Here is an 8,647-nt window from a genome sequence, read left to right as displayed (position 1 = left end):
TTAACTGGTTTTATTTGCCCCTCTACGTCACAATATGTCATCTTTCTAAACCTCTTCACTGGTGACTTTGAGTGATTGTCTTACTTATACAGCTGCGAACCACAATTACTTTCTTTTCTGTCCATCATCTTACCGTATGATTGGTTCAGAGATAAAACATTTGCTAATAATGCCCCCAGTCCTTTTGCTGGAGGTAACTTGATCTAAAAGTTCCCTAGCTTAGGAGAAGGAATCTGCACCTGTTCCTGTTGCCTTGCACCAGAGTGATATATATTCATTACATCATGAATGTCCCTGGCATGAGGACAGAGGCAGGCAAGGTCACACCCACCCCTTATTTTCTCAGTGCAAAGCAATGTGTGAATGAATCCCAAACAAATGATATATCAGGCAGACTGCTGCTGCTGCTGTTGAATGGCAAAGTCTCTGGCTCCTTGGATCATAGTTATGCAAACTTTTTTTTTAAAGGAAAACATCTGTGTACAAGCAGATTATACAGATGTTGGTCAAAACTTCTGAATCAAAAAGTATCCACTCTTAATTTCTCCTACTCCCCGTTTGAAGTGAGTACTGGACCATGCACGGAGGGTGTCACCAACCCAGCATCTAGGGACACTTTTATTGGTGCCACTGAACAAAGGTGCCAGACTTTGAGCTTTCCATTTTTTAAAAAAGGGTGTCTCTAGTCCTTCTAGAATGAAATTTAGGAAGCATAACATCTAGGCAAACTTTTAAGCCATTGGTTGCCAACCCAACACAAACAGAGGGGTGAGTTTAATGCTTATTCTTGCATTTCAGGGGATTGGACTAGATGAACCTTAGGGTCCCTTCCAACTCTATGATCCTATGATTCTTCCAAATCTGCAGCACAGAGAACTTGCTTGAGTTTGAAAGGGTCACCCGCTTCCAACTCCAGTTGGTTAGGATGTTAACTGCTCCCCTCATTTCTAGCGGGAAGGTTTTGCTTGGGCAACCATTGCGGGACAAAGTTGGAGGAAAGAGAAGAGATAGGACAGTTGCTACCCCTTTGGGTTTTTGGAGGATGATGGGAGTGGGAAACTAATTTTGACATAGTCTTCTTTATTTAGGTGAATGAATAGGGTCCTTCCAAACTAGGGCCCCACAGGCCATAAATTTGTCATTGCTCACCTACCTAAGGATTTTCACTCAATGTAGATACTATAGGGAGACGTCAGGGTCCTCTGTTAACCTTTTTCTATTTTTCAGGGCAGGGGTGGTGGTGTGGGGAAATCTGTAATGCCAGAGAACTTATTATAATGTTATGAACTTCCTGAACACACTCACATTGTTTGATGGGAAGCAGTAATATTCTAGTAGGGCCAGACGGTTCCTAGCAGTATAATTTATGCTCCAGCAGATTGTCTCTGCTTGCATAGCTTTATCTTTAGAGAACAGACCTTACAAGTAATCACCGTTTGTTTTCTCATTGTCTGCTAAAATAACCTGGCAAGGAAGTCCTTGCCAGCTGGACGGTGGTTCATTAATACTAGGCTCATTCTTTCTGAACTGTAAGAGGCAGGTAGACTACACATTCAAACTGCGGGATGTGTGGTTCTGCTGAGCAGTGAATAATTGGTTCCAGTAGTGTAATGGATGCTGTTACATATTTACAGAATGAGAGGGGAAGAAGGCCATGCATTACTTGTGTCAAAGTTAATCCTGTCTAGCTGGGGAGAAATGAGGTAGCTTGGGTCAGCATGGGAGCTATCAGCTAGTGCCATGGTAGGCTTACCTCCTAGCCAAGAGCAAAAAAAATGTGACTGCTATCAAATTTTAGTTGCCTATAGCAAAGACCAGGAGCAGTCTGGTTCTTGAGAAGGGGCAGGTGAAACATTCAGACTTGTGTAAAGCATGGAAACCCTAAAACAATGTGTGGTAGCCCTGATCTCGTGTGTGGAACTAGACTTGTCCAATATTCTATGTTCCTTTAATTAATTAACTTTCTAACTTTTGTAGTTGCAGAGGTAAGCTCACCAATGTGTAATTCGGGTGCTGGAAGGGGCTGCCTGTTCCCCTCCACCTCTTGGTCAAGGCGACGCAAAGGCTCTGAGCCTTGCCACCTCCGTACCACTAACTTCCTCATTCCCCCCACTTGACCCACTGCTGCTGCTTTCACTGGGCGAAGAGCTGGTCAACAGGATGGGGGGGGGGAGGTTCCCTGTAGGAAGGCCCCCTGACACCTACTAACTTGCTTGGGCTGGCCACCAAATTCCTGGAAGTCTCCAGAGTTCTGTGGTGGATTTTGGGATCTGTTTGGCTTAACCCATTGCAGAATTCAATAAGAATTCAATAGCATGCTCTATCTAGATCTGGAACAGTTCCCCATTGAGCTGGATTTCGCTAGGTCTTCTTAGAGACGTCTAGGCCTTGGTGCCTGCAGATTACAGGCATGCCTATGCCTGTGGAAGCCTGACTATAGATTTTGCTATCTCTGCCAGCTCCTTAGAGCCATTGGGGTGGGGGTGGCAAAACAGGCTTTATTTGTACTGTGTAGGCTGTATGAATCACACCCATTACCATTATCCTTGGATATATTTTATTACAAAGGAACATGTTGTCATGAGAAGCTCCACAATTTTAAAAACAATTTTCATCTCACTCTAAGGCCTGCATGTGCGTTCTGTATAACTCAACTTTAAATTATCTGATATACATCAAGGGCTTTTTCTTTCTTTCTTGGTAAGAAATGAGGCGCTGATACTCATGTCTTGATGAAAGTACTGTGGCTGCAAGCACAAAATTACTGCCATGGGCAGAAAAAAGAGAGGTATCGGTATAGTACTCTGTACTAATGCATACTCCCCCCCCCCAAAAGCACTGTGTAGATTTATTACAATGACATTATCACAACAGTAATTTTTTTCCTCCATATGCTAGTGTTGGGTGATGTTGGTGCCAGTCATCAAATACTTGGTTTCCATGTTCCCCATTGTAATTTATTTGGAGAATCTTGGGTATACTAAGGGTTGGACAAAAAAACAAAAATATATCACCAAACAGGTTAACAAACAATGGGCGCTTTCACAAATCTAATCCTGATGACAAATTACTCTAACAAACATTTCTTGTGCCGCCAATATATATTATGTAAAACCTTGTGACTTTCATTAAGTGTCTATAATGCAGATTAGTCTGTTTGGGTGTTTGGTGCTGACCTCCAGTAAGCTTCTAAGCAGTTATAAGAATTTGCAAGTGACAGGCAGGTAGAGGTGCCGTTTCTCCTAATCCTATCCTATGAACTCCCAATACAGTAATATATATTCATAAACAGTTTGCTTTTCTTTGCTCTGTTCATTGGCTTATTTATTTTTCTTCTTGCTCCCACCCATGACTCTTTTGATCTTACTGTGACTAGGGCAAAGCATGACAAAGGCTGTGACCATAAAGTTGCCAAAAGTATATTATTTCACTGGTCTGGCTGGTAAATCCAAATTTTGGCAGGTATCCAGTGTTGCAGTCTAATTCCTGGTCCGCGCAGCAAATGCATTACAATAAAGACTAGATGGTGAACTATGACAGCTACTGGCTTCTGACTTGCACAGGCCAATTGACTACATCGGCTTGCATCCCTTTTGTCACACTGCTGCATATCTGCTACACAGTTGGTGATTACACAAGGTTTTATTGATCATGGGGCAACCACAAGCAGGACCTATTTTGGGCCCGGGCTAGTCTTCATCAGGGTAAAGCACTCTGTGTGATCCATGGTAGCATAAGTGTTTGTCCTCGGCCATATATACATTGACCCAGCCTCTACACTATTTCTGCGGGTAAGCGGGTGGCGCTGTGGGTTAAACCACAGAGCCTAGGGCTTGCCGATCAGAAGGTTGGTGGTTCGAATCCCTGCGACGGGGTGAGCTCCCGTTGCTCAGTCCCAGCTCCTGCCAACCTAGCAGTTCGAAAGCACAAAGTGCAAGTAGATAAATAGGTACTGCTACAGCGGGAAGGTAAATGGCGTTTCTGTGTGCTACTCTGGTTCGCCAGAAGCGGCTTTGTCATGCTGGCCACATGACCTGGAAGCTGTACGCCGGCTCCCTCGGCCAATAACGTGAGATGAGCGCCGCGACCCCAGAGTCGGTCACAACTGGACCTAATGGTCAGGGGTCCCTTTACCTTTTACACTATTTCTGCAGAGCTAAATGGTCATGCATACAGTGACCACATAAAGCCTTGATGGTTTCCCATGCAGGCATGCCCACACCGCAAGTGCTGTCCCACCATGCTGCTTTTCCTCAGAGAAAACCCACTCTTCCTCTGGAGGTTGTGGACTCTCCTTCCTTGGAGGTTCTTAAGAGGTTGGATGGCCATCTGTCTTGGATGCTTTAGTTGAGATTCCTGCCTTGCAGGGGGTTGGACCAAATGACCCTTGGGATCCCTCCCAACTCCACAATTCTATGATTCTTTGCTGCTGAATTGGAACAAATGGCAATCAGGTTTTCCTTGCCTTATGCCTGCTTGGATGAGAGTCACTACTGCTTGATTCAACTGTTCTGGCAGAAGGAGAACTTACGTTGTGTAGCAGTGAATTTGTGCTAGCATAGCACTTGCAAAATGTACCAAAGTGCAGTCCCTCTACCAGTGGGACACCACCAGGGCAAAGAGGAAGGAGGATGGAGGTGTTTTCTGGCCTGAGTAATAGCACAGTGTTCTACCAGCAAATGAGATATTGTACATCAAAGCACTCATGGGGAGCCCCAGACAGCTCCTGCCACCGCAAACGTGAACCACAGAGTCAATCACAGTATAGCATCTGAAGCAGCGAAGTCCAATTCACATATTAAGATGCATGCCAGTGGGCTATGTCACTCGCCCACATGCAGAATTGTGAGTATATGTACACATAGGAAGCTTGGCGAAAGGGCACTCTTTGTGGAAATTGAGCACTTTGCACTTAGTCGGGCCAAAAACAAAATCAGAAGGGCATACGAATAGCACATCTTCTCCTCAAATCCTTTCACACACTCTTCTGCAGAACTCTAGACACAAACACCCGCCAGCAATCTCAGCTCCTCTGCTGGAAGGAGAAATGTTTGCCATGTTGCCTTGCCAGAGAAGGGGAGCCCATAGTTCAAACTAGGACTTCTCAACACCTTTTGTTGCTCCCCCAAGGTGTCAGCACACTCAAAACACTCATGACCACCACAGAGTGATTCCCTCCTGCTTTCCCTTACAGCATAATAAGGAAACTCTGATGGCTCCGACCTTAACCACTTTCCTTTCCTCCACATGTGGCAGCTGCTTGTGTTTCTCACACAGAGGAAGTGAGTTGTGCTTTTACCTCTAGGAGTCTGCGCTGACCACAAAGCCCACAAGCCACATAAGCTCCCGCCACGCATTATGTGTATGGTGCCTTGGAAGTGTAGCTGGAGGGGACATGAGAGAGTACCTTCTTTGTGACCACACTAATGTTATGGCTCTCTCTTAGTCACTTCTTGATGGTTTTTCACCCCCCCCCTTCCCAACCCATGAAGATCTGCTTATTTCAACAGGCATTTGGCCTGTGGGGGGTTTACGTCCTGGAATTTATAGTGAAGACTGAGCTGCTGTTCCTGTCTCCTTTTATAGCCTTCTAGTTTTTGGTTGATTTGTTTTTAATGGTGTATTGCAAGCTGTTTTCGGTGTTTGTTCGCAGACAGAAAAGCAGGATACACATTTTATTTTAAATGATATCAGGGGGCCTACTAATGGGAGAGGGGGGAAGGGGGTTGGGGCATACAGAACCAGAGAGCACCTAGCCAGCCAAACCCTTTAATTATAGGCATGACTTTTGTAATTAGTGTAGCTTACGTTATAGGAGAATCATGGCTATGGGGAGGGGATAATAACCCTATATTGCTTGCATAAGACCTTCGTTTTATTTCTGCTTCCAGCTAATTGTGGGAAAGCAATGCCTTGGCAGCACTAAAGGGCTCTAGTGTGGAAGCAATCCATGTCTGTTTTCTTTATTTGGGAACGGGCCCCTCCTGATCATTTCGCATGCTCACGCCTCCAATTCTGACATAATCATGTCAACAGGCAGCGATTTGGGATAGTGCATTTGCTATAACAACAGGCGCAAGGGACATTTCCTTTCCAATAAGTTTGTTTTTTTAACAGTAAGGGCTTTGCATCATCACATTTTAACTGTTATTTTCTCTTTTTTTGGTGTGCTCTATTGTCAGCCGGTCTTCCTCTTTCTTTAGTCTTGGGGTCAAACTGGATGCTCAGTCACATAAATGTTCTCCCTGAGGTTTTCGTTGTTGTTGTTTTACCCAAAGCAGCTGCAGTAAGCTGCAATCAGGAGCAAAAGATCATTGGGAGGAGAGCGTGGCTTAACTCTTACTTGAGATTTTTCTTTTTCCTTGTTAAAATCCCTCCAAACTCTGCCTTTGCCCTTCAAATATGGATATATCCATATTTTTTCCTCCATTAGGGCAAAAAGAAAGCAGATTCTAGGGGGAAAGAGTTACATGTTATTTGCTATGGTGCAATCTTTGAGATTTTTGTTTTGTCCGTCCTCCAAGAAGTTCTGGTCAATGTATGTAGTCCTCTCTTTATTCTCACAACCACCTTGTGAAATAGTTTAGGAAACTGACCTGATGACAGCTAGTGAGCTTCATGGCTTACTGGGAAAGTGAAACCGGTCCACCTTGGTCAAGTACAACACTCTAACCACTATTCTACATTGCCTTTCTTATAATCTTCTGGTCACATTGCAGCTTCCCTTGGCTGTTCAACAAACAACCCTCAAGCATCCATATCACACAGGCGGAGGAAACATCTACGCAACTGGGAATCTATTACTTATTTTTAAAAAATCATTTTCTATACCACCTAGCTTTTGAGGTGTTATATAATAATAATGACAATCCCAAATGTTTGAGGTCCAGTAATTTTTTGTTAGCTTAATAATCGTGCCAGTAAATATTCATTTTGGTGTGTGACGTAGCAGCCGATAATGCCTAGAAAGAGCATTTTGAACTGTTGATGACTTTAGCTTAGATTGACGGAGGTTGGCAAATTGAATTCCACATTAAAGGCAGATGCAATGTTTGTTTAGCGCACACATGGATAAATTGCATTTAGAAAAAAGAGCTGTGTAAGGAGCAAATACTTTAGAGAATAAGGCTGAGAGCTTAACTGAATACTGACTGGGGGGGAGGGAGAGATGGAGGCGGGAGGGAAGAGGCTCACAAAAGAAGAAACAAACATCTCGTGATACGGCACACTTACTTGTGGAATGTACTGTGAGTTCTGGTTTTTAGGAATATTGGGTCATTTAGAGGATCAAGGCTCAGGAGAGAGTAGCACAGGAGTAGCAGGCAGCCGCCTGAAGTCAAATAAACACTCCACTAATCCTCTCCCACACTGACTTATGTGAGCGGGAAAATTGTACTGCCTAAGGGAAAAAAAACTGTAATTAACAGTGCTGAAAGTGAACCTCAAAGGTATTGTGCTCCTTCAGAGAATATGTGTATTGCCGGGGGGGCGGGGCGGGGGTCACACCTGTATATTTTAGTGACTCATTTGATGACAGGTGGGCGAGAAGAGCCTTAGCTGTGCATGTCGAAGGTTCAGTTGCCATCTTCTCCAGGCAGGGCTGGAAATTGATTCCTCTCTGACACCCAGAAGATACGCTGCAGGTCAGTGCAGACAATACTGAGCTAGAGGAAGCAAATGGTCTAGCTCAAGGTAGCCGTTACCAGAGAAGAGATTCTGCCTCTAGATGTAGTAGGCTTTCATAGACAGCATTCTCCAATAAGAAAGTCATCTGCCAAGGAAAAAGGGAAGTAAAGAGTTCACAGACAAATGATTTGGGGAAAGGAAAAAAAACATTGGAAAAGTACAGTCAAGGAGATACCCAGAGAAGTGACAATTCTGCCTCCATCCCCCTGTCAAAATGATACGGCTTGAGTGATGTGAGAGCATGTGTGGCTCAGGCACAAAAAGAGTTCAGACAGCTGTGATTGTAGGCAAGATGCAAGAGGGGCCAGAAAGGGAACATATTATCAGGTCAGAATAGTTACTCTGGGAGTAATTGCTGTCTGTTTTTATTTAAAAGCAGCATAAACATAGATGAGAGTTAAAATGGAAAACAATAACAACAAACAACAACAACACACAAATGATCACAAGTCTGTGATGAAGGCCCAAAATATGCTGGTGGAGATGGAGAAAGATCCATAATGCAAAAACCTAGCACCCCTAGGATTAAAAAACAACAATTTGAGTCCCTTACTTAAAAATCCTTTAAATAAAAATGGTGAGCACTTTTTACGTTCAGGTTTTCAAAATGGATCTGGAAGCAAAATTAGAAATCCTCATCAACATTTTGTTGCTGGATGATATCAAATATATACAGTTGGCCACATTTTTACGGACCTTTCATTTTATTATCACCAGGTGTTTTCCTGGTACAGAGATGGGTGGCAGGGAAAGTTCCACCTTCTGATTGTTAGTGTCTCAGGTCAAGTTGCAGGTAAGGTCACAGGAGGAGGCCTAATGCAACCCTATTCATACACCAACATTTTGACTCCTGACAAGATATAAATACAAATTTAAAATATATGGCATTGTAAGTTATTTTTAAAATTATATTCAAAACTTGAAAGATACAAACAAGAAAGATGCAACTTTAAGAAAGAAT

At 43.6% G+C, this 8,647-nt stretch overlaps 1 long non-coding RNA gene across 1 annotated transcript; it reads right to left on the bottom strand.

The window, feature by feature from the left end:
- Nucleotides 1–2,324: 2,324 nt before the first annotated feature.
- Nucleotides 2,325–8,647, bottom strand: LOC118079781 (uncharacterized). The gene is made up of 4 exons (XR_004691889.2): nt 8,383–8,647; nt 7,507–7,771; nt 7,234–7,399; nt 2,325–2,980 (listed from the first exon to the last, which is right to left on the bottom strand). It is a non-coding gene; the product is annotated as an uncharacterized LOC118079781 (long non-coding RNA).

The sequence above is a fragment of the Zootoca vivipara genome, chromosome 2, assembly GCF_963506605.1.
Source record: "Zootoca vivipara chromosome 2, rZooViv1.1, whole genome shotgun sequence".
NCBI classification, from domain to species: domain Eukaryota; kingdom Metazoa; phylum Chordata; class Lepidosauria; order Squamata; family Lacertidae; genus Zootoca; species Zootoca vivipara.
This window is presented reverse-complemented; position numbering and strand designations above follow the sequence as displayed.